The following is a 26,650-nucleotide window of genomic DNA, read 5'->3' as shown; positions in this document are numbered from 1 at the left end:
TTAATTGGATTTTATTACCTTTCTTGCCAGGCATTTATGTGGTTTTTCTCCTGTGTGGATTCTTTGATGTTTATAAAAGTTTCCACTGTGATTGAATGTCTTTTCATGCATCAGGACTTTATCTGGTTCCTCTAATGAATGGATTCTTTGATGCCTATTAAGGCTTCTCTTGTATATAAAACTCTTTCCACATTCCAGGCATTTATATGGTTCCCCCCCTGAATGGATCCTTTGATGTCTATAAAGGCTGCTCCTATGACTGAAGCTCATTCCACACTCCAGGCATTTATTCAGTTTCTCTCCTGAGTGGATCCTTAAATGACTTTCAAGATGGTCATTTCTTTTGAAAGATTTTTCACATTCCGGGCACTGATATTTCCTTTCTCCTGAGTGGATGGTTAGATGCCTTTGAAGATCTCCGTTTTTTTGGAAGGATTTTTCACATTCGGGGCATTTGTGCCTCCTTCCTCTCTTGTGGATCCCTCCACCCTCCAGGCACTTATTTGGCTTCTTTCCTGAGTGGATCCTTTGATGTTTATAAAAGTTTCTCCTCTGATTGAATCTCTTTCCACACTCAAGGCATTTGAATGGCTTCTCTCCGGAGTGGATCCTTTGATGTTGATCAAGATTTCCTCTCTTATTGAACTTCTTTCCATACACAAAGCATCTATGTGGGTTTCCAACCGAGTGGTTTTTTAGATGGTTCTCAAAATGTCCATTTGTTTTAAAGCATTTTTCACATTCCGGGCATTCGTATGATTTTTCTCCTGTGTGGATCCTTAGATGGCTTTCCAGATCTCCATTTCTTTTGAAGGATTTTTCACATTCCGGGCACTGATATTTCTTTTCTTCCTCCTGGATCCTTCGGGGATTCCTGTGTTTTCCAAAGGACCCTCCGCCTTCCAGGCATTTATTCGGTTTCTCTCTCCAGTGGATCCTTTGATGTGTATAAAGATTTCCCAACTGACGGAAGCTCTTTCCACACTCCAGGCACTTATGAGGTTTTTCTCCAGTATGGATAATTAGATGTCTACTAAAGCTGCTCCTATAATGGAAGCTGATTCCACTCTCCTGGCATTTAAATGGTTTCGCTCCTGAGTGGATTGTTAGATGGTTTTTCAGATTTCTATTTTTATTGCAAAAGTTTTACAATTACATTTTCACCCCTTTTTCCCCCCCCCACCTCCCCCCCCAAACTTCCCAACCTCCCTAACCCTCCCTAACCCTCCCCTCCCCCCAAACTTCCCAACCTCCCTAACCCTCCCTAACCCTCCCCTCCCCCCCTGACTTCCCTATAATATACTCATAATCATGAAGAACCCTAATATAACACTTATATATAAACTTGAGCCCCTCCCTCCCCTGTATAATTTTTCTCTTTATCTCATTACATTAAAAAATTTCTAGTACATTATTTTCAAGTAAAAGCTATTTGATACTTTCTAGTTTGATATTTGTTCTGAACATATTCTATCCACCTTTTCCATTCCCACTCATAAGTCTCTTGTGAACAGTCTTTTAAATATGCTGAAATCTTTGCCATCTCTGCAAAACTGGCCATCTTCAAAGTCCATTCCTCAATAGTGGGCAAAGCTTCATTCTTCCAGTATTTACCTATCAACAATCTTGCTGCTGTTATCATATACAATATCAATTTTGTTTCACCCAATGTAAAACCCCTAACTATACCCAGTAAAAACAGTTGTGGAGAAAATTGAATTTTTTTCTTCAAAACATTCTGCATGACCCACCAAATTTTTATCCAAAAAGCCTTAACTTTCCTACAGGTCCACCAAACATGATAATACGTAGCATCCAAACATTCACATCTCCAACATTTTGGCTGAACATTAGGGTACATACATGACAACTTTTTGGGATCTAAATGCCATCTATAAAACATTTTGTAGAAATTTTCCCTCAGGTTCTGCGACTGTGTAAATTTAACATTCTGAACCCAAATTTTTTCCCATGTTTCCAGCATCACTGGTTCTTCAAAATTCTGTGCCCACTTAATCATACAGTCTTTAACTAGTTCAGTTTCTGAATCTCTTTCTAGCAAAACATTATAAAGCCTTTTGATATGCATTGGACCTTTCTCTCTTATATGTCTAACCAATTCTTCCTCATGCAACATAATACCAGTTTTTTGGTCCTCTTTCCATCTCAGTTGTAATTGATTATATTGTAACCAAGTTAAATTAATCCCTTCATCCAACAGTGTCTGCAATGTCTTCAGCTGCCATCTGCCCGCATCTGTAAAAAGAACCTCTTTATATAAAACCCCCCCGAGTGACATTATATTTGTATTCCACAAAGTATGACCAAGATCCAGCCATAGCGGTATTTTATAATCCCATTTGAGTCGGTGCTTCTTCCAGACTCTCATCAAAGAATCTCTAAGTATATGACTTTTAAATACTTTATCTACTTTGTCGTCGTAAAATAAGTAAGCATGCCATCCAAATTCAAGATCAAAACTTTCTGCATTCAATATTCCAGTCTTTTTCCTTCCAAACCAATCACTTGTTAAAGTTAAAGCTGCCGCATCATAATATAGCTGTAGGTTTGGAAGTTTAAGACCTCCTCTTTCTGGAACATCTTGCATAATTTTCAATTTCACTCTCGGCTTCTTCTCGTTCCAGACAAACTTATTCACTCCAGATTGCCAAACTTTCAATTGTTTATCACTTTTAAGCACCGGAATCATTTGAAACAAAAAAAGAAATCTTGGCAAAATATTCATCTTAACTGCTGCTATTCTTCCTAGTAAAGACAGCTGCAGTTTTTTCCAAGTCTCCATGTCTTTCTGCACCTCTCGCCACAACACCTCATAGTTATTTTGAAACAATTTCATGTTTGATTCTGCAACCTGAACTCCTAGATATTTTACCTTAGGTACAGTCTCAAAACCTGCCCTCCTTTCAAGTTCATGTTTACGATCTTGTGTCATGTTTTTAACTATCATTTTAGTCTTTTTTGGATTCAGTCTAAAACCTGAAACTTTACCATAGTCTTGTATAATGTCCTTCATCAGGATTATTGATTCCATTGGTTGTGATAGGGTAACAACCAGATCATCTGCAAATGCCTTTATTCTGTAATCCTCTTGCCTAATCCTTATTCCTTTCAAGGTATTAGAGTCCCGTATTGTATTTAACAAGACTTCTAGTGTTAGAATAAATAAAAGTGGGGACAACGGACATCCCTGTCTTGTTCCTTTTTCAATTTTAAACTCTGTTGTCAAACTTCCATTAATGATGATCTGTGCCTTTTGCTCTTGATAAATTGCTGAAATCGCCTGTATAAATTGATCCCCAAAATCCATCTTTTTTAAAGTCTTTAGTAGAAAATTCCAATCAACTCTATCAAAGGCCTTCTCTGCGTCCAAAAAGACCAGCACTGCAGGAATCTGTTTATTCTTCTCAAGATATTCCAATAAATCTATTACTTGCCTTACATTGTCCTTCATGTGTCTGCCCTCGATAAATCCCGCTTGGTCCTCATGAATCACCTTTTGGATTACTGGCATCAACCTGTTGGCTAATACTTTCGCATAAATTTTATAATCTGTATTCAAAAGAGATATTGGTCTATAATTCTCTGGTTTTTTAGGACCGACTTGTTCTTTTGGTATCAAAGATATGTAAGCTGTTGTCCATGATGGGGGTATTTTACCCCCTTGTTGAATATTGCAAAATAAATCTCTAAGTTGTTCCACCATTTCAGCTTGCAAGGTTTTGTAATACACTGCAGTCAAACCATCCGTACCAGGAGCTATGGCTGTTTTTAACTGTTTAATTGCTGCTGTTATCTCCTCCTCTGTTATAGGATAATTCATTCTTTCCTTTTGTTGATCAGTAATTTTTGTAACTCTTTTATCGTTTAAGTATTTTTCTATAAGTCCATTCTGCACCTCCTCCTTGGCATATAATTTGGTATAATAGTCCACAAAAGCTTCTTTGATTAATTTTTGTTGAAAAATTTCTTTCCCTCCAATATCAATACTATCTATAGTCCATATACTTTGTTTTTTCCTCAATATGTAAGCCAACCATCTGCCCGGTTTATTAGCGTTGCAAAATGTATTATGCTTCGCATATTGTAAGTTTGTTGCAACTTGTTCCGCCATAAGCATTTGAAATTGGTCTCTCAAAAGTTTTATAGCACTGCTTATTCTTTCATCTGTTGGATTTTTAATAAGTAACTGTTCTTTATTCTTTATTTCTATTTCCAATTCAGATCTTTTCTTTTGTCGAAACAGTCTATGTTTAGAGTTCATGTAGATAAGTACCCCTCTCATATAAGCTTTACTTGCGTCCCAGACAATTTCAATTGGGGTACCTTTATTCAGATTTATTTCAAAAAATTCTTTCAGATGCTTTTTAAGTTCTGTTGTATTTTTTTCATATCTAAACAAGTTCTCATTTAATCTCCAGGAACGTCTCTCAACCTTTTCCATCTCAATTTCTATCCATACTGGGCTGTGGTCAGTCAAAGTTCTTGGAAAAATCTTTGTTCTTTTTGTCTTGACAAGTAAATCATCTGACAACAAGATAAAGTCAATCCTAGAGAAGGATCTGTGTCTATCAGAAAAGAAAGTGTAGTCCAGTTCTTTTGGATTATGTATTCTCCAAACATCTTTTAGTTCCATATCTTCTTTCATGTCGAAAAAAGTCTGTGGTAGTCTGATTCTAGACTTTGCCAAACTCTTTTTATCTAATTTAGAATCAATTACTCCATTCCAATCTCCCATAATTAAAATAGATCTATAATCCCATTGCAGTATTTTGGTATGTAGCATCTTGTAGAAATAGTCCTGTTGTTGATTGGGAGCATAAATTCCAATCAAAAGAATTTGGCCCTTTGCCGTAAGCAATTCAATTGCTACAAACCTACCATCTTCATCTGTTTCTATAACTTTAGCTGTTAATTTTTTATTTACATAGATAACCACACCATTCTTTTTTTGCGAAGTTGAAGATATAAAATGTGTTCCTAGTTTGGAGTTTATCAGATATTTTTGATCTTGAGTTGTAATATGCGTTTCTTGTAAACAAATTATATCATTATTAAATTGTTTCAAATATGTAAATAATTTCTTCCTTTTCTGTGCTGAATTCAACCCATTAACATTCCAAGATAAACACTTAAAGGTCATGAGCCTCTTTTCGGAGCACAGAGCAAAATACTTGAAGATCATCCGAAAGCTTCGATTTCGCTCCTCCCATAGCTCCAATCTCTTGTGCAGTACTCTTAGCTGCCTCCTTGTCTTGTCTTTCCTGTTGTTGTTGTTGCTTTTGTTTAAGTAACTTAGATTGAGCTCTAGTTATACGTTGATCCTTAGATTCAATCATCTGAACCGAGTCCAAAATTGGAGAAGATTCCAGCAAGGGCTCATCCAAAAAAACCTCCTTCTGCACCTTGCACTCCTTCTAATTCCTGCTTGGACTGTTCTTGCAATTCTCGTTGAGGTTGCTTCTCTTCACTCTCTTTAATCTCCAAAACTGTAGATGTACGTGGAGATGGTGTTCTTTCCTTAAGAATAGTAGTATAAAAGTGTTGTGCCTTCTCCACGGTATTCAAACGACATCTTTCTCCTTTGTATCTGAAAATTATCCCAGCTGGTGCGTCCCACCGGAAGGGTATCTGTAAATTTTGCAATTCCTTAACAAGAAAGCCAAATTCTTTTCTAGCTTTCAACATTTTAGGAGGCAATTCTTTATAAATTCCAATTCGTGAGCCCCCAACTTGTACAGAAGTGTAAAAGGATTTTTGCAGGATATCATTTCTTATTTCTCTTTCTGTAAAATATATGACCACATCTCTAGGTAATTGTCTTTGTCTGGCCACCCAAGAGTTCACTCTGTAAATTTTGTCTATTTTATGAAAAACCACATCAGGATTAACTTGTAGAATCTTAGCCAAGGCCTCAGAACAGATTTGTCTCAAATCCTGTCTTTCCTCCTCTCGAATTCCCCGAAGCCGTATAGCGAACTCCATTGCCCTGAATTGTATCATAACAATCTCGTCTTCAACTCTCTGCATTTTATTATCAACATCAGCAATTTTATAATCATTGTCTTTCATCTTTACATTAACTTCTGATTTAAGTTCTTCAACTTTAGAATCAACTTTCCCAATAAATTCTGCCAGGCCAGATGCCACTTCTGATATTTTTTTGGTCACCTTGTTTTGATTCTGTTTCACCATATCTTTAACTTCATTAATTTCCTGCATAAATTCCTGGTGTGATTTTTGATTTTTTTTAATTAGCAGAACAAGCCGGCAGCAGCAAACTCTTAAAGCGAAAGGAACTAATTTTAACAAACAGCAGAAATATCACTTGAATCCAGAAACTTGAAAACTGCAAGTATTAGTGCTTTGTTGACTTTCTAATTTAAAAGAGAAAGCGAGTGAGTGAAAGTGATTTGAAAAAAAAATGGCGCCCAGCATTTGAGTTAACGAGCTAATGAAAGTGGATTTGTGAAGCCTTCCTGCTTTGTTACAAAGTTATAAAGCTGCTACAAAGTTGCTCTATCTAAAGAAAAAATTTCTTTTTCTAAAATTTGACTTTGTTTTACTTCAGTTTCACTTGATTAAATCTGGGGGACTTTTTTAGGAGTTTCTGTGGAAGAGGGAAAGGAAAAGGAATTTCCCTCTTCAGAAAAACTAGCTTACGTGGCACGATGGCTTCAAAGAAGCAGGAAGGGAAGGCAACGGGGGGGGGATCCCCCACACATAAACATGAAACGCAGCTTCCCCCTGCTCAACAGTTACAGACTCAAAAAAGAGAATTTGATGTGGGAGATTTAAAAGAATTTATTTCTAAAACTCTGGATGATAAATTTCAAAAATCTCAACAGGAGATAGATGACAAACTTCAAAAATCACATCAGGGGATAGATGATAAAGTTTTTCAGATTTCTATTATTTTTGAAGGATTTGTCACATTCTGGGCATTCATATTTCTTTTCTCCTGAGTGGATTTTTAAATGGTTTTCAAGATTTCCTTTTCTTTTGAAGGTTTTTCGACATTCCGGACACTGATGTTCCTTTGCTTCCTCCTGGATCCTTCGGGGCTTTCGGGGTCTTCGGAAGGAGCCTCCACCCTCCAGGCCCGTCTCGGGGTCTCCGCCCATTTCCTCCTCCCCGCATCGCCCTCCAGGCAGCCGCCTTTCCCGGGCTCCCCCTGGGCTCCTCCCTCCTGCAGCCCCGGAGGCCTCCAGCCTTTCCCCACCGTCTCCCAGGGAAGCCACACCGGGACAGGGCAGGGCTGCTCCATGGGGCCCGCTCTCCTCCTCCTCCTCCTCCTCTCGGGCGGCGCCTCTTTCCTGCATCCGCCGCCATCCTCCGTCCTCCTGCAGGGGAGAAAGAGAAGAGGGTCACGGCTGCGTCCCCTTCCCTGCAGGGGAGGTCCAGGCCCAAGCCCCCCTTCCGTGCGGACCCGAAAGAGACCCTCCCAGCATCCCCTGCGCCAAACCTGCATCATCCGGGCTCTTCTGTCACAGATTGAAGCGGCTCCCTTGTTGCCCTTTTGTTTCCGGAAATGGAGGCTTCACCCGCTTTTTTTTCTCCCGTAGTTCCGCCTGTTCATTTGGAGGATCCGCCCCAAGGAGTTCTCCTGCCAATCGCCGCCATCCCCAGAGCGACCAATCAGCGTCCTTCCTTCAAGAAGCCAGATGGCGCCTGAGCGGTGCCACAGGTTATTACGGTCCAGGACAGAGGTGGGAAGGGAGGGGGCTCCCTTTGAACTTTGGAGTCCAGTCTTCCCCCTCCCCACCTTCATATTGAGGCCGGCGGAGGTCAGGGGCTCTTCTGGGGCTGCGACCTTATATCAGTCGATGAAGGGCAGCCAGTTGGGTCTATTCTGGGACCTTAGGAGACCCTGAGTTTGAATCAGCCGCTCTTTCAGTCCATCCCACCTCACAGGGTTGTGGTTGGGGGAAGAGAGGAGGAAGCTGTGCTGGACCTGAGGGGGGATGGGCTCATTGGGGCTTCTCTTCTTGCAGACGTTTCTGTTGCGATATTTTCAGGATCAGACTCAATAAATAATTTGAGAATTAGGAGTTCAAATATATCTCTCTTTATTTACATAAGGCATTCTATATTCACTGAATATTCACAGATAGAAGCTCAGAATGAACGTATGTAGCTCCTTATATATACAATGGGTGGAGCTAAGTATGGGAATGGTAAAGTATGAATACATTAAGAAGTGAAGAATAAGTTAGCCCCTGATACCCTGTTCATGTACTATTTACATAATGGAGAATAAGGCATTTACTTGTGACAAATCCCCCTCTAAATGCCGATTCAATATATTACAATAATTACATTCAGATTCAGAACAATATAAGATATGTAACTTAGAAGTCAAGTATTTATGTTGCTTAGACGGCAAAGGCTTTGTTAATATGTCAGCTATTTGCTCTGATGTTTCACAATGAACTGCTTTGATAAATCCGTCCTGAGACAGCTGTCTCACATGTTTAAATTTTATATCTATATGTCTGGACCTTTGTCCAATAGCATCTGATCTAGATATTTTGATAGCAGCTTTGTTATCTTCATGCATGACGAAAGGCAAGATGGGTTTCTTCCAAATGTCAGAAAGTAAGTCATTGAACCATACAAGGTTATTTGCTGCCTTAGATAAACAAACATATTCTGCCTCTGTTGTTGAGGTGGCTACTAAATCTTGTTTGCCAGTATACCAGTAAACTGGACAGTCATTGAGAAAGAATATATAACCAGATGTGCTTTTTCTACATGAGGTATCTCCAGCCCAATCCGCATCGGCGTAACATGTAAGGATGGGCTCCTTGACATTATTAGGTTCCAATAATAAACAGAAGTCTAAACTATTCTTCAAATACCTTAATATCCTTTTGACAGCTTCCCAATGGTATAGTGATGGTTTGCTGACATGTCTGGACAATAAGTTGAGTGGCAAAGCAATATCAGGTCTAGTCCAATTGGAGATATAAAGAAGTGAACCTATGACTGACCTGTAAAATGTATTATCTTTGAATTCAGGGGATGATTCTTCTGTATTCTTTAAAAAATCAGTTTGCATGGGAGTGTCACAGGGCTTGGCATTACTTAAATTACATTTATTTAAAAGCGCTATGATTTTGTCTCTTTGAGAAAGCTTAAATCCCCTTCTGGTTTTACTGATTTGAACACCAAGGTACTTATTTACTTTACCCAAAGATTTCAATGAAAAATGTTCATTCAGCTTTGTTACAAATGCTTCTTTCTTCTCTTTATGTTTACCTATGTACAAAATGTCATCCACATAGATTAATACAAATTCTAGGGAATCTTTTTCCTTTTTTACAAAGAAACAATTATCAGCAGTAGTGGCATTAAAATTCATAGTTTTGAGTACTTTTACTAAACAATCATACCATTGTTTACCAGATTGTTTCAACCCGTATAAACTTTTATTTAATAACCAAGTCTCGTTTTTGTTTGTATATTGGCTGTGGGGTGCTCTTACATATATTTCTTTATCTAATTTTGCGTGTAAATACGCAGTCTGTATGTCATATTGGAACACATCGAGGTTGAGTGCTGATGCTATAACTAGAGCTGTTTTGACACTCTCTGTTCTTACTGTGGGAGAGTATGTGTCTGTATAATCCTCGGGATATTTCTGTGCATAACCTTGTGCAACTAATCTAGCTTTGTATAGAGTATTGCCTCCCTCTAAATTTTTAATTTTATATATCCACCTAGTGCCAATGATGGTTTTGTCCTTTGGTGCAATTGTAGGTGTGAATACATTTAGCCCTCGTAAACTATCCATCTCCTTAGTCATTGCTGATTCCCATTTTTCCTTTTCTTCAGGAGGAAGTTTTAACACTTCCTCATATGTATTAGGTGTTGATGATTCTCCATCCATATACATTACATAATCTTTGTATTTGTTTGGCACTTGATTTCTGCTACTTCTGATTGCTCTTTCAGGCTTACTATCATTGTCATGTAAATATCTTGCTTCCTTTTTTGTTAATGAGTCTGTCTTTATTTTGTGTTGACTGTTTGTCCATGTTTTGGTTTTATTTTTATGCATGTTGTTACTGTGTTCTTCTATAGTCCTTTTTCCTTGGAGTTTGGTGTCTGGGTTGGTGTTTGGGAATATTTCATTAAGATGTATTTTAGACCAGTTGGCCTGTTCATGGAACACAGCCGTTCTGGAAACTATAAATTTATTATTTTTATCGATGAATCTGTATCCTTTTGTACCTGTCTCGTATTCCATAAATCTAAGTCTTCTGGATACGTTCTCACCTTTGCGCCTCAATTGTTTAGGTATGTGTACGTCTGCAGTGACTCCAAATATGTGCATGTGTGCTAATTTTGGTTTCCTATTATACATTACTTCATATGGTGTCTTGTTTACAATGCTGGACCAAGTTCTATTTTGTGTGTAATTAGAATATTGTAGGGCTTCTGACCAGAATTGTTTACCTAAGCCAGCATCTTCTAATGTGCATCTAATCATGGTTTGTAATGTTGAGTTCTTTCTCTCTACCACTCTGTTCTGGAATGCCGAAAATGGGCTAGATGTGTAATGTAACATTCCTTTGTCTTTTAGCCATTGGGAGAATTCCTTAGACATGAATTCACATCCCCTATCTGTCATGATTTGTTTTATTTTAATATTGTGCTGTGTTTCTATACGTTTGTAAAACTCTTTAAATTTCTGAAATGTTTCATCTTTATGTTTTAATGTGTAAACAAATCCATAACGACTATAATCATCCACAATGGTTAGAAAGTAACGTTTTTTATAAGTAATTGATGGTGTTAGTGGACCAACTAGGTCCATGTGTACCAAATCAAAAATTTTGTTGGTTGATCTCGTTGATTTTCTAGGTCTGGGACTAGTTTTCAGCTTTGTAGATTTACATACTGAGCATTCCAAATAGTTTTCACAATTTTTTATTTTAACACCTTCTGCATGTTCAGTCATCTTTTGCACTACAGGAAAACTGGCATGTCCTAACTTCCTATGTAAAACATGAGCACACTCATCGTGAATTGGTTTACCTATTTTAGGTTTTTTTTCATTGTGTGTATCTTTGTGATTATGAGTTACTTCACATTCCTCATTGTCACTGTTACTATTGTCTCCATTATCTATTTCATTGCCATCTTCCATATTTGAATCGATGTTGTGTAACCATTTCTCCTTTGTCATTAAATAAGGTAGACCTCCTTTGATTATTACTGTACCTATATTTATTCTATTTTTCTCTAATGTTGCTTTTCCCTTTGAGAACACAATGTTAATGTCAGAATCTCTGCTTAGTTTTATGGCACTAAGTATGTTATGAGGTATTTCAGGTATTAGTAATACCCCCTCTATTTTTCCTAGGCCAGGTAAGGTTACATTCCCTCTACCTATTACTTGGACTTTTTCTTGATTAGCTACTTTGATTACAAATTTATCCTCTACAAATGAAGACAATATATTTCTATTATTTGTAGTGTGATTAGTTGCTCCAGAATCAATAAGCCAATTATTGTTCTCTGGTTGTTGTATGTTAGTGTTGTCATGTTTGTTTAGTCCATTCAGTGAACCAGATTTTCTATCCTTTGAATTATCTCTGCCCCCTCTATGTTCTCTATAATTGGGTGGACTTCTATATCTATGTCTATCAATGGAAGACTGTCTGTTGTTGTACCTATTTCTATATTCTGACCTAGGTCTTTCTCTTGGAATTTTAGGACAATCCCTCCTATTATGTTCTTTGGACCCACAATTGTGGCATCTAAATGTTTCATGATATCTTTCTTGAAATGCTACCTTTCTATATTGTTTGTGTTCTATGTGATTGTTACAGCGACTCCTCCTTGAATTGTCTTCAGCTATTAATTTATTGGATAGACTTTCTATGGATAAGTATCCTAGATTGATTGTGTCTAAATGTGACATATAATTATCCCATGATGGGTCAAGTGAGTTGATGATAACACTTTTCATCGTTTGATCTGAAATCACCTCCCCCCTTAAATGCAGTTCTGCTCTAATTTTGTTTAAAGATATTAAATGTTCACTTATGGTAACCCCTGGCTTTATCCTAGAAGAGAAGAAATCTTTAGACATTCTTGTGGTAGTGGCTACACTTTCACTGTGAAACAAATTAAACATGCATTGAATAATTTCTGAGACAGTCAGATTTTGCTTAATGCTGTGATACATGGCAGGAGACACACTGGAAATTAATAAGAAAAATGCTCTATGGTGTAGGCAATCTAACTTTAGAGTCCAAGGTCTTTTTGGGGGGTTAGTGATAAAAAATAGTAAGTTTTCTTTCATAAAGACAACCTGGAGCTGCTGATACCATTCTTGCAAATTAATGCCATCTATTCTCAGCTTTGGGAAGTCACTGGGTAAATTCCCAACATTGTTGGGTCCATTACTTACAACCGGGGGTAGTCCGTGGTCTCGTAAATGCTGAAAGTTGCAAAACGGCGTGGGGATGCTCGCAACAAGTCTGCATGATTCTCTCCGCATCTCATGTCTTCCTGGGTTGTCTGCGTAGTCTTGCGCATGCGCGTTGCTCATTTCGTTCCTGGAGTCGTCGTGAGAGGTTCTCGCTGCTGCAGCTCCCTCGCTTTGTTCTTCTTCCGATGAATCAGTCTCCGGCTCGATCTTGGGAGTCCTGGTGATAGCGGGTGCTCGTTTTCTTTTGCTGAAGGCGCTGGTCCTTGGATCAGTCTGTGGCGTGGGGTGGTATCTGCAGGGCTCTCTGGGTTCAGGTGTCGGTGCTCTCGCCGTCTGGATAGGAGCGGGTAGATTTTGAGGCGTTGGCTTGCTTGCTTGTTTTTTGGTTGATTTTTTAGTAATCTTCAGTTTCGGTCCAAATGCAGCAAAAAGCGTTTTCATTGCTGACTTTATTTGCATGTTTGTTGAATCTTCTTCGTTCTCTGTTTCTGATTCTTCTGAGGTATATATTTTTTCTCTTTCATTTTTTGTATCGAGTAAGGCTTTTCGCGCCAGAAATTTTGAATCCTGCTTTCTGATTGGCTCTGCTTCGCTCATCTTGGGGGTCTGTTGAAACCAAGATGGCTGCCATTCGAAATTTTGCGCGGGATTGTTGTTTTTCTTCTTCACTGCGTTTTTGTCTGTAAGCATATCACTCACTATTTTTGAGTCTTTTGACTTTTCAGTAGCGATGTGCTTCTCTCTCGCTGCTCCGTTGTTTTTTAGTATATCTTGGAGGTTCGCGACGAGACTTTCATCGCTCTTTTGGCTTTTTAAAAGTTTTAGTATCTCTGACCTGAGTTCGTTGTTTTCTATTTCGTTTTCCTCTTGGTCATCATCTTCATTTATTATTTCTTCGTCTTCTGTGGTGTATTCTTCAGATTCTCTCAAAATTGCATTCGTGGACTCATCGATTACTTCTTGATCCGCTTCCATTTCTTTGCTGTATGCCCTGGTGTTGGGCCTATCTCTTTTAGACATATTTAAGTTTTTATTGAGTCAATTCAACCATCCTTTGCTACCAGATTGTTGCGATATTTTCAGGATCAGACTCAATAAATAATTTGAGAATTAGGAGTTCAAATATATCTCTCTTTATTTACATAAGGCATTCTATATTCACTGAATATTCACAGATAGCTCAGAATGAACGTATGTAGCTCCTTATATATACAATGGGTGGAGCTAAGTATGGGAGTGGTAAAGTATGAATACATTAAGAAGTGAAGAATAAGTTAACCCCTGATACCCTGTTCATGTACTATTTACATAATGGAGAATAAGGCATTTACTTGTGACAGTTTCATTGCCCAAACTAACATCATCTTTGCTAGAAGCGAGAGAGACCCCTCATGGCAACCCTCAGCTACAAATATTCCCCTTCATTTTCTTGGATTTGTTCTCCACCTTATCAGTAAAAGTAAGAAAGGCAGGTTGCAAATAAATAAATATACTCTCTCCATGTGATTCTCTCAAGTGTGTTTCTAAGCAGCATCAACTATTTGATCCAGGACAATTCTTCTTCCTAAGTAGAAGAACTAGGAATTCCTGCATAAAAGCAGAGCAACTCCAGTTAAAGAGGACTGGAGGCTCTGAATCTCCTGCCAGTGGTTCCTGCTGGTGAATTTCCTCATAGAAATCAATAGAGACCCTGAGTTGGAATCAGCCGCTCTTTGTGTCCTGAATTCCCTCTTTTCATTGAATGAGTTTCCCAGACATTTAAATATTGCAGAAATATACACCTTCATGCTACATAACTAAGCTCCATTTCATGCTGAATAAACTAAATTATTAATGCATCTTAAATATAAAACTCTTTAAATAGATTTTTACGTCAAAAGCTTTTCATTAAAATGAATATGATAAAAATAAAAAACCCTATTTCAGTTTAAAAATTTTTTTTTTAATTAAATGGATTTTTATCCACTGATTTCTTCTAAGCAATCAACTGTTGTTTTGTACTTTTTCTACTGTTTGGAGTATAAAATGAAACCTGATTCTGTGTCCTGGATTCCCTCTTTTCATTGAGGGAAATCTCTTTGCTACAATACTCTTAATAAATTGCCTTTGAATGCTCCTCCCACTCAGATCCTCATTGGAGCAAGTGTGCTGTGGCTAAATCTAGGGCTCATTTGGCCTTTATTGTTGGGGGTGCAAAGGAGCTTCTCCCTGCTGTTGTTTGATATAATCTATGTGGATTTCCCAAATGTGGGGACCTATTAAGACCATCCCCAAGCATCTGAAGCTCTCAGTTGGATTCTCTGAATGGTCCCCTTGTCTTCCAGCAGAAACCCCTACAAGGGACTCTCTAAGGCCAAGGAAGCTTTGTGAGATATGAGCCAAATTCTTAAAAAGCCCCCACCCTTTTAGCCTTAAAACCCCTGGCTTTTCCCCAGGCGCTGGGAGGTCAGACAAGGAGAAGGTGGCATGGATTGGCCCCAGGTTTTTCTTTGATGGTTTTTATTTTATGTTTTAATGTGTTGGATACTTTTAAAAACACCCTTTTGGGAGCTGCACAGAGTTGACTGAAAGATGGGCAGTTACAAGAACGTTTTAAATGAAGAAGACTCATTGGGGACCTGTTTGGTCCTCCCACTAGGTGCAGAGACTGGGTGTTCCCCAGTTGCCAGGATAGGGAAAGTCCCCCATTCCTCTGCTTTCTGTTCATCAGCTAAATGCTTAGCAAAAGGTGCATCTAGCTCAGTGGTGTCAAACTCTTATTTCCTTCAGGGCTGCATCAGGGTTATGTTTGACCTGGGGGGGGTCCCTGGGTAGGCGTGGCCAGCTCATCTTCACTCTTCTTGTGGACACCTGTGGTGGCCAAGTGCTACGACAGGATTTCCCTCAGACCCTCCCTCCCTCATAACCTTCCTTCCTTCCTCCTGCCCTCCCTTCCCTCTTCTTCTTTTTCCTTCCCTCTTTCCTTCTTTTTCCTTCTTTCCTCCCTTCTCGTCTTTCCTTCTTTGCCTTTCCGCTTTCTTCTTGGATGTGGGGAAGGGGATGGAGCCGTGACCCACCGCTCTTTCTCTCCTGCAGGAGGATGGAGGAGCCCGGTGGAGGAAGGAAGGAAGGGTCAATCGAGAGAAAGAGGAGAGCGGGCCCCGCAGAGCAGCCCTGCCTGGAGACGGTGGGGAAAGGCTGGGGGGCTCCGGGGCTGCAGGAGGGATGAGCCCAGGGGGAGCCTGGGAAAGGCGGCTGCCTGGAGGGGGATGCGGGAAAGAGGAAATGGGCAGAGACCCCGAGACAGGCCTGGAGGGCAGAGGCTCCTTTGGAAGACCCGGGAGTCCCCAAAGGATCCAGAAGGGAGGAAAGGAACATCAGTGCCCAGAATGTGAAAAATCCTTCACAAGAAATGGACAAAGGCATATAAGCAGTGGTGGGATTCAATTTTTTTAACAACTGGTTCTCTGGGCGTGGCTTCGTTGGGGGTGTGGCTTGGTCATGTGACTGGGTGGGTGTGCCTAGCTGGTCATGTGACTGGGTGGGCGTGGTTAGCTGGTCATGTGACCGGATGGGTGTGGCTATGTGCATAGGGACTACTCAGAGGGCTGAAAAAAGTCATTTCTGACAGGTCCTCGCACTTTTGACCGGTCCTCACACTTATGACCATCCTCATATTTATGCCCGTTGCTGCATTCTTAACAATCGTGTCAGTCATTTCACCACTACTTCTCTTCACCACGGTGACAAGACAGGGCGCAAAACGTAAAATGTGAGGACAGTCGTAAGTTCGAGGACTGGTCAAAAGTGAGAGGACCGGTCAAAAATAACTTTTTCAGCCCTCTGAGTAGTCCATGTGCACGTAGGGACTATCCAGAGGGCTGAAAAAAGTGATTTCTGACAGGTCCTCGCACTTTTGACCGGTCATCATTTATGCCATCATTTATCTTCTAGTCCAGAGATCTCCAACCGTGACAACTTTAAGCCTGGCAGACTTCAACTCCCAGAATTCCCCAGCCAGCTATGCTGGCTAGAGAATTCTGGGAGTTGAAGTCCACAAGTCTTAGAGCTGCCAAGTTTGAAGGCCTCTGAGCTAGGGCTTTGGGGCCAGCCTTTTGGGGAGGGGGTCCCATTCGGAGAGACCCCCTGCTGCCTCTCAGGAAGCATCAGGCCCAGGCAGAGAAAGTTGCCAAGGTTGGAGACCTCTGGACTAGAAGACCTCCAAAGGTCCCTTCCAACTCCGTAATTCTGGTATTGGCAAGCAAGCGCAGTTCAGCTCCTTAAATCCTCCAGAGCCTGAGAAGATGGTAAAGCAAAGCCCCCCCCACCCCCGGCTTTCCGCCCAGAGCCTTTTCCTCCCTTCCTAAGGCTGCATCTCCCCTAGTTTTGGAGGAACTTCAGTGGCAACACTCAGAGCGCGATCTAGATTGGGATCTTCCTTGATGTGGCGCAACTTCAGGATCGCCCCTCTTTCTGCGCTGAGGCAGCAGCTCACGATTGGGGGGGGGGCTGAGCCAGCCTAACTTGGCTCCAATCAGCGGCCCAAGCGCCAGTTCTGGCCTCTCGCAGGTCGGCGGGCCTGGCTCTCTCCACAGATTCGCTGCCTCGCTTCGATCCATCCATCCACCCAGCCCCGCTTTCTCCCTGCCTCCGCGGTGGAGCCAACTCCGACCTCGCTTCGGCGTCCCTCAGCGTTGCCCCTGACCAGGCAAGGGAATGCCATGGCGCCCCGAGAGAGCGGCAGCGAAACCCCAGGACCACCCCGATGGTTGCCGCCGGAGGGATTCAGTTTGCCCGCTCCTCCCACCGCCTGAGTAACGGCGTTCCTGCCTTACAGGGGAAGACGGTGTGGAAAGGGGAAAAAACCCAACTCCACCCACGCAAAGGAGGCCAACTCGGAAGCAGCCGCTTTACATTGGTCAGAGCCAGCGGGAAATTAATTCCCTCTCGGTTTCTGGAATGGGAAGGAAGGAAGGAAAGGGACACATTTCTCGGAAAATAGCCGGGGCTGCTTATTACATACAAAATAGAGGCCTTCCAACTGGGCAGCTTTAAGACTTGTGGACTTCAACTCCCAGAATTCTCCACAATCCCCCAGAATGGGCCAGGCGGGAGTTGAAGTCCACAGGTGGCCAAAGAGCCACAATTGCCCAGCCTTGGGCTAGGGGGGGCTGACGCCGCGCGGGTGGGAGGGGGGGTGGGGCGAATAAATTACAAAAAAAAACACCGAACCTTTTGTTAAATTACTGGCTCGCCCGCCACTCACCCCGCCCTGCTCCCACTATTGGCAAGGGGCGGGGCGAGCCAGCAATTTAACAAACGGTTCAGCCGAACCGCCTAGAGCCAGCAGAATCCCACCACTGCTTCCTTCTTTTTGCTTATACCCGCTTATTAGGGCTTTTGCCCGCCCCCTCCCCCCAAGCAATAAGTCAGCTTATTGCCCACAACAATCTGGGTCCTCAGTTTACCTACCTCGGAAGGATGGAAGGCTGAGTCAACCTTGAGCCTGGTGAGATTTGAATTCGCACTAATTGCAGGCAGCTGGCAGCTAAGTGCTACATAACAGCACTTAGTCCGCTGCACCACCAAGGCTGCACAATTTTGTGCAAATACCATTCTTGCTGTCGTTATTACATGTATAATCAAATATGTATTTTCTCTACTAAATTTCTCCGATAAGATACCCAACAGGAACAGCTCCAGTTTATGTGTTGCTGTATCAATTTCTCTACCAATATTTGAATTTTTGCCCAATAATTTCTCGCTTCTGGACATGTCCACCACATGTGATAGTACGATCCCAATGTCTGGTGGCATTTCCAACATTTAGCTGATTTATCTTTGAACATTTTTGCCAATCTATTTCCGGTGACATGTGCCATCTATAAAACATGTCACCAGAAAGATTGGCAAAAATGTTCGAAGATAAACTTTGTTTAAATTTTTAAATAAATGTTGTACCAAGATGTTACACTGATTGATTAATGATGAATTGTTTGTTTAAAAATAAAAAGAAGTTTTTTTCTCAAAAAAAAAAAAAGAGTGGAGCTTCCCTTGACAGAGGCAGTCTACATACAAAAATCTGCCTTTTGTGCCAAAATAGGAGAACTGGGCAGCTTGAGTGATTGGTTTGGTCGCCTCCTTCAGACATTTGCCTGGCATTGGTGGGTGTGGAAAAGGCGGAGCAGGTGAGCTTTGGGAGGAGGCCAAGGGAGGCCTGCCATCTCTGAGGGAATTCTGAGGGCTTCATGACCTCACCCATGCAGGCTCAACTGCCAGTTACTGTCAGTTATCAGAGTGAAGGTGCCTTCCAAGAGGTGGGTTGGTTTCTGAAGGGCTCCTGGACTCTGGGAAATCTTCCCTCTATTTGCAGCCAATTTACCAGAGTTGTATTGCAAGGGTGAAAATGCCCATTTGGCCTCTTACCTGCCTGGGTGCCCCTCCAACCTCCCCCCCCACCTTGCCTAGGGAGGGAGCCTGAAGGGGGGGGGAGTCCCAGTCCCAGAAGGGCCCCTCAACCTCTCCCTGTCAGAATGCGGGAGGGGGCCCCCAAAGGGGAGACTGGACCCCAAAGATCAAAGGGAGCCCCCCCATATCACCTCTACGCGGGACTCAGGACTTGTGCAGGCGCCCTCTGGCTGCTTGAAGGAAGGCGGACGCCAATTTAGCTGATGAAGAGAAAGCTTAGTAATGGGGGACTTTATCCTGACAACTGGGGGACACCCAGTCTCTGCACCTAGTGGGAGATCAAAGAGGTCCCCAATGAGTCATTTAAAACATTCTTTTAACTGCCCATCTTTCAGTCAACTCACTGCAGCTCCCCAAAAGCTGTTTTAATAACAATACTACACATAAAAACATGGAAAATAAAAACAAAGAAAAGCCAGGCGCCAATCCATGCCAACTTCTCCTTGTCTGACCTCCCAGCGCCTGGGGAAAAGCCGGGTGTTTAAGGCTGAAAGGTTGGAGGCCCTTTGAGAATCTGGCTCGTATCTCACAAAGCTTCCTTGGCCTTAGAGAGTCCCTTTAGCAGTTTCTGCTGGAAGACAAGGGGACCGTTGAGAGAATCCAACTGACAAGAGTTTCTGATGTCTGGGGAGGGTCTTACATGGTATGGACAGTTCACACCCCCAAAATGGAGGCCAAATTAGCCCTAGATTCAGCCACAGCACACTTGCTTCAATTAGGCACTGAGTGGGATGAGTATTTAAAGGCAACTTATTAAGAATATTGTAGGAAAGAGATTTCCCTTAATGAAAAGAGGGAATCTAGGACACAGAATCGGGTTTCTTTTTATACTCCACACAATAGAAAAAGTTGGGATATTCGAATAGAATAGAGTAGAATTCTTTATTGGCCAAGTGTGATTGGACACACAAGGAATTTGTTTTGGTGCATATGCTCTCAGTGTACATAAAAGAAAGGATACGTTCATCAAGAATCATAAAGATAATTTTCCATTTAAGATACATTAATAATGTAGTTTATTCAGATTGAAATGGAGCTTAGTTATGTTGCATGAAGCTGTTTATTCTGCAATATTTACATTTCTGCTAAACTCATTCAATGAATCCAAGCACCGCAAGCTGAAATAACATGCACTGCATTGATACCTTCACACAGTTTCACCGTAACCATGAGATAACTCATAAAGCAAGGGCAGGAATATTCCTTTTTCCCATTTTTCTTCAAATATACTGTATGTACCGTATTTTCCGGTGTATAAGACGACTGGGCGTATAAGACGACCCCCAACTTTCCCTGTTAAAATATCGGGTTTGGGCTATACTCGCCGTATAAGACTACCCCTCTTCCAACGCACACCAAATAAAAATTAAAAAACATCAACTGGCTCACCCACAATGTAAAAGCAGCTGTGCTAGACCCAAAATGGCCCCTGCAACAAGCAGGAACCTCACAGAGCCACAAAAAGCCCAAAAAAACAAATTTCACACTTTACACACACACACAACACAACACAACACAACTGGCTCACCCACAATGTAAAAGCAGCTGTGCTAGACCCAAAATGGCCCCTGCAACAAGCAGGAACCTCACAGAGCCACAAAAAGCCCAAAAAAACAACTTTCACACTTTACACACACACAACACAACACAACACAACTGGCTCACCCACAATGTAAAAGCAGCTGTGCTAGACCCAAAATGGCCCCTGCAACAAGCAGGAACCTCACAGAGCCACAAAAAGCCCAAAAAAACAACTTTCACACTTTACACACACACAACACAACACAACACAACTGGCTCACCCACAATGTAAAAGCATCTGTGCTAGACCCAAAATGGCCCCTGCAACAAGCAGGAACCTCACACAGCCACAAAAAGCCCAAAAAAACAATTTTCACACTTTACACGCACAAAATTCCACATACAGCTTTGTGAGATTTTGTGTGTTTGTGTAGTTAGAGTGAAACGCTACAAAAACATACTAAATCTCAGAAAGCTGCACAAATATTATTTTATTTGTTGTTATTTTTATTTTTATATGAAAGCTAAATTTAAAACTCCCTAAACTTTAAATGGCTAGGTCTAAAAAAGAACAACTAAAAAAAAACCCAATTAACTATTTTTTTTAAAGATCCCAAAGGGGAAAAAAACTTACCCAATAGAACAGGGGTCTCCAACCTTGGCAACTTTAAGACTTCTCGACTTCAACTCCCAGAATTCCTCAGCCAGCTTTGTTTTGCTGGCTGAGGAATTCTGGGAGTTGAAGTCCACAACTCCTGCCTGCTTGATTGCAGGCAGGGAGTGGCTTGCTGATGGAATGGATTCAGGCAAGCGAAGCAAGGCAAGGCAAGCGGCTAAGGTAAGCAAGCTGGAGGGGAAAAACTTTTTCCCTTCTCCATGGCTCTGGCGATCCCAACTGAGTTGCCTGATTAGCAGATTGTCAGGGCTTGGATCGTCAGAGCCTTTCGGGCTGGTCTGCCTGGTTACAGGAGAACGACACCCGGCATATAAGACGACCCCCAACTTTTGAGAAGATTTTCGTGTGTTAAAAAGTCGTCTTATACACCGGAAAATACGGTATATGCCGCAGAGCACCACCCGAGAGGATCCTGGCTTCTCTTTCAGCTATGCAGGACACGATCTGTAAAACTATTTCCAAGGTGGCTTCTCATCCTGGAGTCGTGATAGTGAAATGCTTGGGGTGTAACCACCACTACGTGATTTCTGATAACTTGATTCCATCTTCTCCGGCGTAGATGGAAAAATGTAAGCATTCGGTTCTTTAGGGTTTGAGGCTTCAGCTGCTGAAGGTGGACTTAGTTTGTGGGAACAGTTCAGAAGTAAAATTAGTTGCGAAGGCAGCTGAAGTTTAGCCTGAAACCAGCACCTGAAAATAGTCTTAAGAGTCTGCTTAATAGGTGGCTCTTACACTTCTAGGATAGAAGAAGTAAACTGGTGTGTTTCATGTTGGGAACCAGAGTTCGATGGATTAAAAAAAAAAAAATTCCAGAAAATTGGGGTTTTATTTTGTTTCATATAAGCAACTTGGCTTCCTTACTAATGCCGATAGCTTAATAATCCAGAGTTTGTTTCAGAGAACAGAAATCACTGACAAGTGACTTATAACCTTGTCAGAATTCATAATCCAGAAATTGTGCTTATTTTGAGCAACTTGCAAAGTGAGAATTCCTTCCCTGAGCAGAATGTCCCAGAAATCCTTTTATCACATTATTGTTGACTGAGTTAGTGGCTCAGAAAAGACTTGGCCTACGCTCCGTCTCTGGGCAGCCTTGAATATGGGAAGAGAAGAGACGTTCCTTCTCTATAAACCTCTCTGGTCGATTCCCTACTTCACTTCTCTCAGTTCCCCATCACAGAGCAAAAGCTCTCCCAACCACAATGATCCAGGAATAGAAATAATAATTTTAGATATAAAGAATTGTTTTTTCCCCTTTGCTCTCTGTAGGGATTAGTATCCTGAATTCAGGACGTTGGTTCCTCTGGATAACTTTGAACATCAGCTCACAGATGTCCTACACACCAAGCCTCCTCCCCCCATCTCCCCCCCGCCTCCTGCAAGACCAACCCTTGAGAAAAGGCCTAGGGCAGAGGAGGAGGAGACCGAGGCAAAGTCTAAGGAAGGAAGTGAATTCACAGCAAGTTAAACGGACTGTGTGATGCGGTTGCTTCATATTTTAGGCTTCATCACGAATTTAAAATGGCATATTTAGTCCTTTTAACATGGGATACACCCCTTTTTAAAGTTTAAGAATGCTTGTTTTTTCCCTTCTTAACTAAGACTCTTTATTTGGTATGTGAGAATCAATGTTTTCTGTTGTTTAAACTTCAAAAGGAATCAATGTATTTGATTGTTTCATCATTTGTTTCCTGACACTGAATGTATGTACCATTTGTTTCTGTGCCCTCTTAAAAACATGAACCCCACTCCCTTAATAAATGTTTTTGCTTGGCTTGGATTATTTGAGGATCTGTATTTTCAGGGGGACAAAGAAACCCCTTTGCTTCTCTTGAAGTCTCTCAAATCCAGGTAATCAAGTTCTTTTCAGTTCCACACCAAACTTGGTGCCTGAGTTTGGAGATGAAGACATGATTTAAATCCATCAGCCAACAATTAAAAGTAACAGGGAAAATGGCTGGGTGTTCTCATTTTCTCTCTGCTTCCCTTTCCTAAGAAGGGGCCAAATGAGCGTTTTCGTCCTTGCAATACAATTCTTGACAAATTGGCTGCAAATAGAAGGAAGATTTCCCAGAGTCCAGGAGCCCTTCTGAAGACTGACGAACCTCTTGAAGGCATCTTCTCTCTGACAACTGACAGTAACTGGCAGTTTAGCCTGCATGGATGAGGTCATAAAGCCCTCAGAATTCCCTAAGAGATGGCAGGTTCCCTATGAAACTTCACCTGCTCCACCTTTTCTATGTGCACCAATGCCAGGCAAATGTCTGTAGGAGGCGACCAAACCAACACTCAAGCTGCCCTTTTCTAACCTTTTTGCACAAAAGGCAAAGCTCTTTGGATGTAGACTGCATTCTGTTAAGGGAAGCGCCACTCATTAACGTAGCTCTGGGTGAACTTCCCATCGCATTCCCTTTGGGTTGCCCTGCTGTTTTGTGTTTTCTTCCATCATCCCGGGTGAGCTCCCTCCATTATTTCTGCTTAGGTGAGGCACCTTTTCCTGACACCATATTGTTAGATGGTGCCAAGTTTAAGGACAGAAAGAGAGAGCGAAATTTTCTCCTCGAATTTTGAACTTGAATGAATTACCAGCAGGGTTGATCTCCTCTTGGGGCAGGCAGCACTGCAGCACTGGCTTTAGGCCGGGCGGAGGGAGGGCTGGATCCTGTGTCAGAGCAGCCCTCAACTACAGCCCTTGGACAGGGATCAGGCAGGGATCTCGTCCACAGCTGCCCAGTTGGGAATCCAACATTCCTGAACCATTGACAGATGGACATCCAGACTCATACAAGGCCTCCCGCCCCTCCCAGGACAGCCTGCTCTGCTAGTTGCCATCAGAATGACCGACAGCAGTCAAACTCAGGTCTGGGACCCTGGGCATGGCCCTGGAAGACTAAAGGAATTTATTAAAAGAAAAAAAAGTTATTAAATTTATTAAAAGTGAAAGTTTTAATTGGATTTCATTACCTTTCTTGCCAGGCATTTTTGTGGTTTTTCTCTTGTGTGGATTCTTTGATGTGTATAAAGGTTGCTGCTCTGACTGAATCTCTTTCCACACTCCAGGCATTCGTATGGCTTCTCTCCTGAGTGGATCCTTTGATGTTGATCGAGATGTGATCTCCGATTGAAGTTCTTTCCACACTGAAAGCATTTATGAGGTTTTTCTCCTGAGTGGATCCTTTGATGTCTATAAAGATGTCCCCTCAGACTGAATCTCTTTCCACACTCCAGGCATTTATGTGGTTTTTCTCCTGAGTGGATCCTTTGATGTATATAAAGGTTTCCCCTCAGACTGAATCTCTTTCCACACTCCAGGCATTTATGTGGTTTTTCTCCTGAGTGGATCCTTTGATGTGTATAAAGGTTTCCCTTCTGACTGAATCTCTTTCCACACTCCAGGCATTTATGAGGTTTTTCTCCTGAGTGGATAATTAGGTGGCTTTGAAGATTTCCTTTTCTTTTGAAGGTTTTTTGACATTCTGGGCACTGATGTTCCTTTGCTTCCTCCTGGATCCTTCGGGGCTTTTGGGGTTTTCTGAAGGAGCCTCCGCCCTCCAGGCATTTTTTCAGATGGATCCTTTGATGTCTATAAAGGTTGCTGGTATGACTAAAGCTCTTTCCACACTCCAGGCACTTATAAGGTTTTTCTCCCGTGTGGATCCTTAGATGTGTATAAAGGTTTCCCCTCTGGCTGAAGCTCTTTCCACACTCCAGGCACTTATGAGGTTTCTCTCCTGTGTGGATAATTAGGTGGCTTTGAAGATGGTCGTTTCTTTTGAAGGTTTTTCCGCATTCTGGGCACTGATGTTCCTTTGCTCCCTCTTGTATCCTTCGGGGTTTTCGGGGTCTTCCGAAGGAGCCTCCGCCCTCCAGGCCCATCTCGGGGTCTCCGCCCATTTCCTCCTCCCCGCTTCGCCCTCCAGGCAGCCGCCTTTTCCAGGCTCCCCCTGGGCTCCTCCCTCCTGCAGCCCCAGAGCCCCCGGCCTTTCCCCACTGTCTCCCAGGGAAGCCGGGACAGGGCAGGTCTGCTCCATGGGGCCTGCTCTCTTCCTCCTCCTCTTGGCCGGTGCCTTTTTCCTGCATCCAGCGCCATCCTCCATCCTCCTTCAGGGGAGAAAGAGAAGAGGGTCACGGCTGCATCCCCTTCCCCACAGGGGAGGCCCAGGCTCAAGCCCCCGCTTCCCATGGGCTTCCCAGGTATTCTCCAGGCGGACATGGCCTCCTTCCCAGCCTCCTGTCTCCGTCCCTCCCGCCTACCAGACTAGGCCTCGGGCTCCCAGCCCTCTAGGGAGACTCTCCCGGACTACGATTCCCAGCATCCCCTGTGCCAAACCTGCATCAAACGGCCTCCTCTGTCGCCAAGTCAGGCAGCTTCCCTCTTTGCCCGTTTTGTTTCCGGAAGTGGAGGCTTCACGCCCTTTTCTCTTCACTAGTTCCGCCTTTTCCTTTGGAGGATCCGCCTCTCGGAGTCCATTTGCCAATCGCCAACATCCCGAACTCGACCAATCAGGGTCCTTCTTCCTGTAACAAGCCAGATGGTACCTGCGCAGTTCCGCGGGTTATTACAGTCTGGGGCGGAGGTGGGACGGGGGGGGGCTTTCTTTGAACTTGGGGTCCGGTCTCTCCCTCCCCCGTATTGAGGCCGGGAGAGGTCAGGGGTTGAAGCCTTATATGAGCCCTTGAAGGGCAGCCAGTTGGGTCTATTGTGGGAGCTTTGGAGACCCTGAGTCTGAATCAGCTGCTCTTTGTGTCCTGGATTCCCTCTTTTCATTGAAGGAAATCTCTTTGCTACAATATTCTAATAAATTGCCTTTGAATGCTCCTCCCACTCAGATCCTCATTGGAGCAAGTGTGCTGTGGCTGAATCTAGGGCTCATTCGGCCTTTATTGTTGTGGGTGTGAAGGAGCTTCTCCCTGCCATTGTTTGATATAATCTATAGATTTCCCAAATGTGGGGACCTATTAAGACCATCCCCAAGCATCTGTAGGTCTCAGTTGGATTCTCTGAATGGTCCCCTTGTCTTCCAGCAGAAACCCCTACAAGGGACTCTCTAAGACCAAGGAAGCTTTGTGAGATATGAGCCATATTCTTAAAAAACCCCCACCCTTTTCGCCTTAAAACCCCTGGCTTTTCCCCAGGCGCTGGGAGGTCAGACAAGGAGAAGGTGACATGGATTGGCCCCAGGTTTTTCTTTGATGGTTTTTCTTTTATGTTTTAATGTGTTGGATACTTTTGAAAACGCCCTTTTGGGAGCTGCACAGAGTTGACTGAAAGATGGGCAGTTATAAGGACGTTTTAAACGAAGAAGACTCATTGGGGACCTGTTTGGTCCTCCCACTAGGTGCAGAGACTGGGTGTTCCCCAGTTGTCAGGATAGGGAAAGTCCCCCATTCCTCTGCTTTCTGTTCATCAGCTAAATGATTAGCAAAAGGTGCATCTAGCTCAGTGGTGTCAAACTCTTATTTCCGTCAGGGCTGCATCAGGGTTATGTTTGACCTGGGGGGGGGGTGCCTGGGTAGGCGTGGCCAGCTCATCTTCACTCTTC

At 42.6% G+C, this 26,650-nt stretch overlaps 1 pseudogene; it reads right to left on the bottom strand.

The window, feature by feature from the left end:
* LOC139325582 (zinc finger protein 665-like) lies at positions 1–25,335 on the bottom strand (annotated as a pseudogene).
* Positions 25,336–26,650: the final 1,315 nt, after the last annotated feature.

This window comes from Pituophis catenifer, unplaced genomic scaffold (assembly GCF_029215685.1).
Source record: "Pituophis catenifer annectens isolate HBS135680 unplaced genomic scaffold, rPitCat1.0.hap2 SCAF_17, whole genome shotgun sequence".
In the NCBI taxonomy this organism is placed as follows: domain Eukaryota; kingdom Metazoa; phylum Chordata; class Lepidosauria; order Squamata; family Colubridae; genus Pituophis; species Pituophis catenifer.
Note: the sequence above shows the minus strand (reverse complement) of the source record. Positions and strands in the feature narration are given on the sequence as shown.